Source organism: Garra rufa, chromosome 15, assembly GCF_049309525.1.
Source record: "Garra rufa chromosome 15, GarRuf1.0, whole genome shotgun sequence".
Classification (NCBI taxonomy): domain Eukaryota; kingdom Metazoa; phylum Chordata; class Actinopteri; order Cypriniformes; family Cyprinidae; genus Garra; species Garra rufa.
Genome location: NC_133375.1, coordinates 40,133,422 through 40,146,584, shown reverse-complemented (window position 1 = coordinate 40,146,584; position 13,163 = coordinate 40,133,422).

The window sequence follows — 13,163 nt, the reverse complement described above, 5'->3', positions numbered from 1 at the left end:
ATATATATATATATATATATATATATATATATATATTTATTTATTTATTTTATATTTTACATACACATTAATATATATATACATTTCTAGCCAACGTATATTTCAAGGTGTATATGTATATGTATATGTATATGTACGTATATATATTAGCTTTAGTAAAAATTTCAAGTAAAATGTGGGCCAAGTAAAAAAAAAAAAAAAAAATAAATTATATATATTTTTTTATTTATTTATTTATTTATATTATTAGTTGTATTTTTTAATATTAATTATTTTGTTTTTTGTATATTAACTGATCAATCAAGTAAATAATATATAACTAAATATATAAAATCTAATAATATATAATAAATAAACACACACACACACACATATATATATATATATAATTAGTTTTATTTAGTAATGTCAAGTAGCCTAAAAATTTGGACCTAAATTAACTGATTAATCAAGTCAAAAATAAATAAATAAATAAATATATATAAGTTCTAGTTTTTATTATTAATATTTTAGTTTTTATATATAATATATAAATAAATATATGACATATATTATTAATAATATATATTAAAATAAATAATTATATATATATATATATATATATATATATATATATATATATATATATATATATATATATATATATAATTTTTTTTTTTAAATATGACTTAATGAACTACACTGGATTACATCATTTCTTACTTTCTTATGTTTCGAACATCACCACAACAGTACAGCCAGAGTGTTAAATAAAATGGACAATAGTCTTGCCCACATTCACGCTACTGGTTGAGACAACATTGCCTTGTCAGAAGCAGATATTTTTAATTTAACTTTTATTTTGAAGAACATCGGTCCCCATATTATTTTTTCCACACTATGGAAGTCAATGGCAACTGTTTGATTACCCACATTCTTCAAAATATCTTCTTTTGTGCTCAACAGAAAGAAACAAACTCATACAGGTTTGGAACCATATGAGGATGAGTAAATAATTTTGGGGTGAGCAATCCCTTTAAGATATTTGTAACCTGCAACATTCCTTAATGCATCTGCCACGTGATGGTTTAAACACACACTCACGTTCACGCTTTCTCTTTCTGTCCCACACAGAGGAGCGACAGGTTCTCATGACGCCTGCGCTGACCTCTGCTCTCCAAAGGTCAGATGCCATTTACAGCTTCCCATAACTGACCGGTTGTGATGTCATCAGCCTCACCATCGCCACGGTGACGGTCCGTTGTGAACAACCTCTCACCCTGACTCACACTCTCTAAGACGGATTAGTCACCGTGCACACTCCCGCTGTCAATCAAATGATCTGCTGACAAACTGCCATCTATACCTCAAGAGATGAAATGAGAAATCATGCTAGAGATGCATTAAGACGCAGGGTTCCCACTCTAAGGCAAATGTCAAACTCCCTGACTTTCACAGACTAAAAAACTACATTTCAGTGACCTATAATAAACGGATCCATCCATTTGCAAGCTTTATTTACTTGTTCACAGACATTTTTAGCAAAAATCATAATCACGATTATTTTGGTCAATACTGTAATCACGATTATGACTTGGGTCCAAAACTTTATGTTAGTGATTCACTTAAAGATAGCAATACAGCAGAAAAAAACATACAAAAAAATAAATAAATACTGAAAACTTTTATGCAAGTATAAAGTCTAACACTACTACAGAAATTGAATGTACAGTGCCTTGCAAAAGTATTCATACCCCTTCATTTTTTTCACATTTTGTCTTGTTGCAGCATTATGTATATATGTGACCCTGGACCACAAAACCAGTCATAAGGTTAAATTTTACAAAACTGAGATGTATACATCATATGAAAGCTCAATAAATAAGCTTTCTATTGATCTATGGTTTGTTAGGATAGGACAATATTTGGCTGAGATACATCTATTTGAAAATCTGAAATCTGAGGGAGCAAAAAAATCAAAATACTGAGAAAATCACCTTTAAAGTTGTCCAAATTAAGTTCTTAACAATGCATATTACTAATCAAAAATTACATTTTGATATGTTTACAGTAGGAATTTTACAAAAAATCTTCATGGAACATGATCTTTACTTAATTTCCTAATGATTTTTGGCATAAAAGAAAAATCAATAATTTTGACCCATACAATGTATTTTTGGCTATTGCTACAAATATACTCCAACGACTTAAGACTGGTTTTGTGGTCCAGGGTCACATGTGTGTGTGTGTGTGTGTGTGTGTATATATATATATATATATATATATATATATATATATATATATATATATATTATAGATGCTCCTGATATGAATAGGCTCACAGATGTTTTTTTTTTCTTTTTTAGTGATCTGAAACCTGCTCAACATAAATACTGCTGTCTTTCCCTTGAGTCTCTTCAAACTGTTTTCCTTTGAAAGTGCTGTACAAACTTTAGATGTTCAACTACAGAGTATTCAAGAAACTTGTTTTACACTAGAATATCAGAGTTTAAATATTAGATACTTAAATATTAGATATGATTTACTTGTTTCACTTGTTGAACAGAATTCAGAAAAAGTTCAGAAATGACACAAAGTCTGTCCACATCTCTGTGGTTAGATCAGGGAGCTCAATAATGTGTCTTTGACCTTTATTATGTATGTTTTGATTATATAATATAATATAAATCATAATAATCATAATATGTGACCCTGGACCACAAAACCAGTCATAAGGTTAAATTTTACAAAACTGAGATATATATACAGCTTTCTATTGGTGTATGGTTTGTTAGGATAAGACAATATTTGGCCGAGATACATCTATTTGAAAATCTGAAATCTAAGGGTGCAAAAAAATCTAAATACTGAGAAAATCACCTTTAAAGTTGTCCAAATTAAGTTCTTAGCAATGCATATTACTAATCAAAAATTACATTTTGATAGGTTTACAGTAGGAATTTTACAAAAAATCTACATGGAACATGATCTTTACTTAATTTCCTAATGATTTTTGACATAAAAGAAAAATCAATAATTTTGACCCATACAATGTATTTTTGCCTATTGCTACAAATATACCCCAGCGACTTAAGACTGGTTTTGTGGTCCAGGGTCACATATAATCTAAAACTCCATTCTTTGAATCTTCTCACATTGTTCCTTACCTAATAGTCACATTCAGTCATTGATGGGGGAGCCATTAGGGAGGGCTCTTTGTCTCTCAGGTGTGAATTGCTAAATATTCATGGGTCATTGCCACTCCTACGCATATTCCCTTTCCATCACAAAACATGTTTATACTTTCACATCCATCTTTGCTCATATTTACCAAGGGTGCCAATATTAGTGGAGGGCACTGTAAATTGTAACTTAATTTTCGTTTTTTTTAAATAACAGATCGTTTCGGTAGATAAGACCCTTCTTACTTGGCTGGGATCGTTTAGAGCCCTTTGAAGCTGTATTTAAACTACATTTTGGAAGTGCAAACTCGGGGCGCCATAGAAGTCCACTTTATGGAGAGAAATCCTAAAACAATTTCTTCACGACTGAAGAAAGAAAGACATGAACATCTTGGATGACAAGGGGGTGAGTAAATTATCTGTGAATTTCTGGAAGTAAACTCCTTTAATACATTTGTGCTGAATAAAATGATTAATTTATTTCTCACTACCCCAAACAAAACGTTGCATCTTTTAAAGCTGTAATTCTACCAAACATTGAACATATTCTTGTATTGAGTGTGTTCGTGTGCGATTATGATGCTGATTTGTTACAGACCAACAGAATCATCAGACTTCCTGTTTAAGGGCCAGCTGGACAGGAAACAGGAAGGAAGTTAATGAGGAGGGGCATGATGATGTATGCTTGAGAGGCTAATTATGCGTTAAACACAGGAGTGTCATCATAATCAAGGAAAAATGATGCACGGAAACATGCAACAATTCATTTAGTCCTGTGCAAGAATGAGGACATTTTATTTTCACAGAAGTTACTCAGTTTTGGTTTACGTATTAAGTATTATGTTGTCTCAGGTCCTGTTTACATCTGATAATATTAACCTCAGATGACCACTGGTGATTAGTTTTGCACCATTGTATGTAGATAAAGTACAAAATTTCTAGTCAGTGTTAAATAAAACTAAAACTATTAGGCCTATACACTTCAAAAAATGCTTTTATTACTTTGTCTTGTTTCCAGCGCAGATATCTAAAAATTCTTAAATCAAGAAGGATTTTCTAGACAAGAAAAAATGGATGTCTTGTTTTCAGTAAAAACAAGTCAAAATTAAGTGAGTTTTTGCTTGAAACAAGCTTAATAATCTGCTAATGTGGTAAACTAAATAATCTTGTTTTCTGTTTGAAAAAATATTATTTTGCATGTTCTAAGTAAAACCTCACTTATTTTTGACTTGTTTTTTTTTTTTTCTGAAAAGAAGACAATATCACTAGTCAAGAAAATCCTTTTTGATTTAAGAATTTTTAGATATCTGGGTTGGAAACAAGACAAAAAGTCTAAGTAAGAAAAGCATTTTTTTAAATAAAGGTGAAATAAAATAAACTATAAATATTAGTTAATAAACTTATATAAGTTATATAAGTTAATAAACTAAAATTTTAACAGAAATTAGAAATGTTGTCTTGGCATTTAACTGCAAAAATAATAATAAAAATAAATAAATAAATAAAGCCTGTTTCCCACAACAGAATAAAAAAATAATAAGAAGAAAATGGTAAATGTGACTTTTTATCTTATAACTTTTTCTTGCAATTCTTAATAAAATATATATATATTTTTGCAATTCTGAACTTATATTCAGAATTTAATTCACATTTTTTGCGTAGAATAGTGAGTTGCAAACTTAGTACTGCACATTTGTATTATATTAAATTCCAAGTTCTGAATTAATAGATAAAAAGTTGCAATTATTTAATTTTTTATTCCATTGTAAATTTCAAGAAGAAAAAAATGACGAGCAAAAAGTTTGAATTGTGAGATAAAAAGTTGCAATCACTTTTTTCTTTCATCCTGTGATGGAAACAAGCTTATAAAAATAAGTTTAAATACTGAAATAAAAATTAAAGCCATGTTACAAAAAATATGAAAAAATAACAAATGACAAAAGCATTTAACAATTACTAAAATGTCATTTAAAATGAAAATGTAAAAAAAAGGCTCATTAATAAATAGTATAAAAGTATATTAGAAATAACACTTAAAAAAAAGATAAAAATGGACCACATCAGGTCAGCAAAACTTAGGTTCCTATATTGAGAGGTTCAATCTTAGAACTGCAAATTTGTATTATGTTAAATTCCCAATTTTTTTTATTTTTTATTGAAGGAATAACAGTAGCATACACGTAAAAAGAACCAATGAACATTGTTTTCCTTCTTTGTCTTTTTGCTGACTTTTTGCCCCCAACCCCAACTCCAAACATCCCAGGGCAGCTTCAAATAAAAGAAATTCCCAATTCTTGATTCCAAAATTTATTCCATTTTTTATTTCATTGTGGAAACTGAATTGCGAGATGAAAACTTAAAATAGTGAGAAATAAGTCTGAATTGTAAGAGTAAAAAGTCGCAATTACTTTTTTCTTTCATCCTGTGATGGAAACAAGCTTATAGAAACAACTTTAAACACTACAATAAAAATTAAAGCCATATTAAAAAATATGTAAAAATTGACAAAAGCATATAACAATTACTAAAATGTCATTTAACATGAAAACGTAAAAAAGGCTCATTAATAAATAGTATACATTTACATTTATTCATTTAGCAGACGCTTTTATCCAAAGCGACTTACAATTGACTAACAATTACTAAAATGTCATTTAAAATGAAATTGTAAAATAAGCTCATTAAAGTATTAATAAATACTATAATATTATAAATAATATAATTGAATGTAAACATCTGGTCAGCATAAATTGAGTTCCCATATTGAGATTTCTGGATTTGGATCGCAGAGTTTGGGATCCTGAGTAATTCTGAGCACAGTTTGAGACCTTGCTGAGATCTCTTCTGAAACTCTAGAGGAGTCAGACGGAATATTTTAGAAGTCTTTTATCAAGAGAAATATCTTTTAGGAGCAACAGTTGAGATTTCAATTATGATTGTTTTCTCCTACGGGAACACTGAGTGGCAGCGGTGACTGAACCCTGCAGGTTCCGGAATGTCTGGGAATGATTCTGGAATGTTCTTAATGAAATATGGAATGCATGCAGGTTGAAGGTAAATTGGACTGGACGAGGGTTTGACCTCCTGCTGCGACACCGGCTTATGGGCACAGTCTCCGTTATGAGAAATGGCTTTATTCTGCTTTAGATCTCTGATTTTCTTCAAAAGAGAGATTTGAGATTTCCAGCTTTTCATTATAACAAAAGGAACAACATTCCCCTAATTTAAGAGAGCATGGACTCGACACACACACACACACACTCACACACACACACACACACACACACACACACACACACACACACACACACACACACACACACACACACACACACACACACACACACACACACACACACACACACACTCAGAGGAAACTGTCTTCTCAGTTGGGCAGCATTTTAATTGGCTGCTGTGGGATTCTTCATGGATGTTGGATCTTTTCTCGTACACTTTAGAGCATGATCACTCACACACTCCTGCAAAAAAAGTTTCTTTAATGTCATAATTGTTCTTTAAAGCCAAATACAGCTTTAAAATGAATAAAATTAAAATGAGGGCAAATGGAATATTTTTCAGATTCCACCTGCTTCTTACATTCTTAAATATAAAAAAAGTTTCAAAAGGGAGTAATCATGTCATAGAAGAACCATTCGTGACCCTGGACCACAAAACAAGTTTTAAGTAGCACAGGTATTTGTAGCAATAGCCGAAAATACACTGTATGGGTCAAAATTATCAATTTTTCTTTTATGCCAAAAATCATTAGGATATTAAGTAAAGATCATGTTCCATTAAGATATTTTGTAAATTTCTTACTGTAAATATATCAAAACTTAATTTTTGATTAGTAATATGCATTGCTAAGAGCTTCATTTGGACAACTTTAAATGCAATTTTCTCAGTATTTTTTATTTTTTTTGTTGCACTCTCAGATTCCAGATTTTCAAATTGTTGCATTTTGGCCAAATATTGTCCTATCCTAACAAACCATACATCAATAGAAACCTTATTTATTCTGATTGCAGATGCATTAAAAAAAGCTGACACACATTTTAGGTTCCCCAAAGAACCTTACAGAGAGCAGTTCTTAAAAGTATTTTTTGTAAACATTTTATTAATCTAAAGAACCTTTTACCACTATAAATTATTTAAAAATAGGTTTCTTGCTCACAGAGGCTGCATTTATTTGATCAAAAATAGAAAAAAAACAGTAATATTGTGAAATATTATTACAATTTCAAATTGAATATATTGTAAAATGTACTGTAATTTAGTGATCAAAGTTGCATTTTTCAGCATCATTACTCCAGTCTTCAGTGTCACATGATTGTTCAGAAATTATATTAATATGTGACCCTGGACCACAAAATCTCTTAAGTAGCACGGGTAATATTTGTAGCAATAGCCAAAAATACATTGTATGGGTCAAAATTTTTCTTTTATGCCAAAATTCACTAGGATATTAAGTAAAGATCATGTTCCAGAAAGATATTTTCTAAATTTCCTATCGTAAATATACAAAAACTTTTTTATTAGTAATATGCATTTCTAAAACTCTATTTTGACAAATTTGCAACCTTAGAGTGCAGATGTTCAAATACTTGTATTTCGGCCAAATATTGTCCTATCCTAACAAACCATACATCAGTGGAATGCTTTATTCAGCTTGAGATGATTTATAAATCTCAAAAAATCTTCAAAAAAATGTACCCTTATGGGTGGTTTTGTAGATTTACAGTTTAAGAAACATTTCCAATTATTGTCAACGTTGAAAACAGTTGTTCTGTTGTCATATTTTTGTGGAAACCACAACACATTTTAAAAGATGTATGAAAGAGCAACCTCTAAGCAATAAAAGTCTGAATGGATGAAGCCCACCCAAAAGTGGAGAAACGCTCTCTCTCTCTCTCTCTCTCTCTCTCTCTCTCTCTCTCTCTCTCTCTCACACACACACACACACACACACACACAGTGTGATACTGCCACACATAGATGATTTCTATTGTTCATGGTTATCCAGAACAGCTAATCCTCATGGGATCAAACCGTTCAAGAACAGACTGAGAGAAGAAAACAACAGCTACATGCCACAAAACCAAAGACACATAATTTTGTTGATAAGAAGAGTCCAGCGTAAATATTTAGTAACTGTCATCTTAAAGAAAATTTAAAAAGATATGTATTTCTACTTATGTGCATTTTACCAGTGCATTACATTCCAACAAAGTAGCTTAATGGACAAAAGCGGCTTCGAGGCCAGCATCAAAAATCATTACTGCTGTGATTATAGTATTGCATTTTGCAGATGTAACTTACAGTAAGAATCGAGGAAATGTAGTAGGCTACTACAGGATACAATGTGAGAACGTGAGCGAAAAAAAAAAAACGGGGCAAAGATAAACAGTTGAGTCATGCTTTGATAATAAACCATGATACATAAACACACATCCACCCATTCACTGACGTTGCGTTAAAGTGGTAGTTGAGACCGAATTAAAACAGTCATCATTTAACTCACCCTCATGTTGCAAACCTGTGTGACTTTTATCCTGCATTGGAATTAAATGGAGATGTTAAGCGGAACGTGTGGAAACCGCAGCACGGATATTTCTGGAAGGAGCTTAAAGGGATAGTTCACCCAAAAATGAAAATTTGATGTTTATCTGCTTACCCGCAGGGCATCCAAGATGTAGGTTACTTTGTTTCCTCAGAAAAACACAAACAAAGATTTTTAATGAAAACAGGTGCAGTCTGCCAGCCTTATCATAGACGTGGATGGGCACCAAACCTTTAAAAGTGCGTATTCTACGCTAGAGCGCGTGCACATGTGACGTGACTGATGCCAAACTCGTGCTCAGGACAGATGGACGTGGCTGTGTATCAAAGGTAAAAATATGATATAAATACTGTTCAGTTTCTCGCAAAAACCGATCGTTTCGTGTCTTAAGACATCAATGTATCGTCACGAGCCGCAGGGTGTAATTTGGATTTGTCTGTGCATGTTTTTGTTTACTTTTAAAGGTCTGGTGCCCATCAACTTCCATGATAAGGCTGACAGACTGCACCGGTTTTCGTTAAAAATCTTCGTTTGTGTTTTTCTGAGGAAACAAAGTCACCTACATCTTGGATGCATTGGGGGTAAGCAGATAAACATCAAATTTTTATTTTTGTGTGAACTATCCCTTTAAGCTGAAAAGTGTACAAAAGTACATTTAAATAGGTTTTACTGATGTAAATCAATCACTGACAGTGAATCAAAAATTGTCTTTTCTTTTCGTTCGCAGAATCGAATCGTGCTTAAATTTCGCGGCACAGCCAAACATAGGCTATTGTTGAACTTTCGTCATTAAAGGAATATTACACCAAAAAATTAAAAACGGTACTTAAAGGTTGTATCAGCGATTTCTAGCCTGAAACATAAAGTCTCAAATTCAGCTGACCTTTATTCACGATCCGCTCGCTGCCTGCCCCATAAATTGTCTGTGAAAAAAACGCATCTCTCTGGTCAGCCTAGGGTCCGAGATATGCCAAAAAAACAATCGGCACTACCAACCTTTCCACAGATAAACAAATAGTGTTCCAACCAATCAGCGTCAGGGGTTTGGTGTTGTGGACTTTCGCTCCACCTCCCTCACATCCCTGCACCAGTAGGAAAGTCCACAACACCAAACCCCTGACGCTGATTGGTTGGAACACTGTTTGTTTATCTGTGGAAAGGTTGGTAGTGCCGATTGTTTTTTTGGCATATCTTGGACCCTAGGCTGACCAGAGAGACGCGTTTTTTTCACAGACAATTTATGGGGCAGGCAGCGAGCGGATCGTGAATAAAAGTCAGCTGAAATTGACACTTTATGTTTTAGGCTAGAAATCGCTGATACAACCTTTAAAGGAGTAGTTCACTTTTAGAACAAAAATTTACAGATGATGTACTCACCCTCTTGCCATCAAAGATGTTCATGTCTTTCTTTCTTCAGTCGTAAGGAAATGATGTTTTTTTTAGGGAAACATTTTAGGATTTCTCTAATGGACTTCTATGGTGCCCCGAGTTTGAACTCCCAAAATGCAGCTTCAAATGGCTCTAAACGATCACAGCCAAGGAAAGAAGGATCTGATCTAGCAAAACGATCGGATATTTTCTGAAATTACAATTTATATACTTTTTAACCTCATCTTGTCTAGCTCTGTGTGAACTCTGTGTAGAGATTAAAAAGTATATAAATTGTAAATGTTTTTAGTAAATAATCGTTTCACTAGATAAGTCCCTTCTTCCTCAGCTGGGATCATTTAGAGCAGGGGTCCCCAAACTTAGGCCCGGGGGCCAGATGCGGCCCGCCCCCACATTTGGACTGGCCCTCTGAACAATGCCAGAGACATATTTTGAAAATGTAATTTTAAATATGTTTTACTTATATCATGTCGGTATTTGATAATAAAGGTTGGCTTTCAAACTAAAATTTCCCTTAGTTATTAACATAGCCTAATTATTTGTTAAATTCACCAACAGAATGGTACATTCAACGTAATGTGTCATCACAATCGAAGAGGTGATGCAAGAGGCAGCTAGAAAATACAGAGTGATGACAAAATGACTCAATAGCATTTGAGGAATTTGACGTGTGATTCAAAAAACACAGTGGACCAACAGCAGCAGATGACATTGCGCCCCAAATTATCACAGACTGTGGAAACCTAACACTGGTTTTTGATTTCCAAATAAAATACAAAACTTGCTTTCATCTGAAAAGAGGACTTTGGACCACTTGGCAACAGTCCATTTATTCTTTTCCTTAACCCAGGTAAGACGCCTCTGATGTTGTCTGTGGTTCAGGAGTGGCTTAACAAGAGGAATACGACAACTGTAGCAAAATTCATTAATATGTCTGTGTTTGGTGGCTCTTGATGCCTTGACCCCAGCCTCAGTCCATTCCTTGTGAAGTACACCCGAATTCTTGAATCGATTTTGCTTGACAAGGCTGTCAAGGCTGCGGTTCTCTCGGTTGGTGTTTTTCTTCTACACTTTTTCCTTCCACTCAACTTTCTGTTAACATGCTTGGATACAGCACTCTGTGAACAGCCAGCTTCTTTGGCAATGAATGTTTGTGGCTTACCCTTCTTGTGAAGGGTGTCAATGATTGTCTTCTGGACAACTGTCAGATCAGCAGTCTTCCCCATGATTGTGTAGCCTAGTGAACCAAACTGAGAAACCATTTTGACAGCTTGACGGAAACCTTTGCAGGTGTTTTGTGTTGACTAGCTGATTGGAATGTCACCATATTCTAATTTGTTGAGATAGCAAATTGGTGGGTTTTTGTTAAATGTAAGCCAAATCATCAAAATTAAAAGAACCAAAGACTTAAACTACATCACTCTGTTTGCATTAAATTTATTTAATACACAAGTTTCACAATTTGAGTTGAATTACTGAAATAAATGAACTTTTCCATGACATTCTACTTTGAGATGCACCTGTATATCTTTTGAAAAAATAAAAAAATCATTTGTCTGTGAGGTGCATAAACTATTCTAGCATTAAAAGGTATAAAATATACAGGTAAAATCATAATAAAATAATAATAATACTAGTAGTCAGTCTGGCCCATGGAATTTTCTTTATAAACCGACCCGGCCCCCCATTAAAGAAATGAAAATTATGTGGCCCTCTCAGAAAAAAGTTTGGGGACCCCTGATTTAGAGCCATTTGAAGCTGCATTTAAACTGCATTTTGGAAGTTCAGACTCAGGGGCACCATAGAAGTCCATTATATGAAGAGAAATCCTGAAATGTTTTCCTCAAAAAAACATCATTTTTACGACTGAAGAAAGAAAGACATGAACATCTTGGATGACAAGGGGGTGAGTACATTATCTGTAAATTTTTGTTCTGAAAGTGAACTACTCCTTTAAGAGATGACGTTACTCGCCCCCAGGGCATCCAAGATGTAGGTAAGTTTGCTTCAAGGAAAATTATTTACAGAAATGTAGCATTACATCATTTTCTCACCAATGGTCAGTTACCAGGATGCGTGGCGATACAGCATGGATTGCACACTTACTGTACTACGGAATACCTTGTTCTGCTCATTTATGCCGTCTTAACTACGAAAAAACGTGTGGAAGCTGTTAAATCATATAAAGAAGGACTAAGTAAGCAAAAAAGGGTGCAAATGTTTAACAAACTAAAGTTAATAGGAGATAAAGATATGTATGAGCAGTACTGATAAAGATATTAGCCTGACTGGAAATGACAAGAACAAACACAAATGTTGTTTTTGCAATTTTCTCCTTGATTTGTTATAACTTTTAGCAGTACTCAAAAAGATTTTCCCAGTCTGAATGATTCGTACAGGCCAAAACATGACAATAATTGATCATTTTCAGCATCAATGATCAACAAAATATCATTTTCGTTCAAATCAGTGGCATTGTTTACATTCAGTGCCGCGTCGTGAAAACACACTATGGATTGAATGGGTGCCGTCAGAATGAAGGTCCAAACACCTGATAAAAACAATCTACACGACTCCAGTCCATAAACGAACATCTCGGGAAGTAAAAATCTGCCTGTCTCTAATAAACAAATCCATTAAAGCTTCATAACTTTAAACAATTGCTTATGACTAGAGGAGGAGTCATCCATTCATATGACTTACCAAAATATTAATCTTAATTAATAAATTTAATTAATAATTAAAAATTGAGTTCAGCTCAAGAAAAACATATTAGTCTTAATCTTTCATCAATTTAGTAAGTTCATAATTTTTTTCGGCATATATCTCTGGGGCTTTTTTCTTTTTACATTTTTTGCAGACACATTGCTTCAAAGTATGGATAAAGAAAATGCTCTCTTCTTTTAACTGAACATCTTACAGTCGAAAAAATTGCAAATAATAAAAGACGACAATCCTAATAAGAAACCATTATTAAATCCCAAGGCATACTGAAGACTTCAAATTCAAAAGATGATAAAAATCATTTATTTAAATTCATATATAACACACAA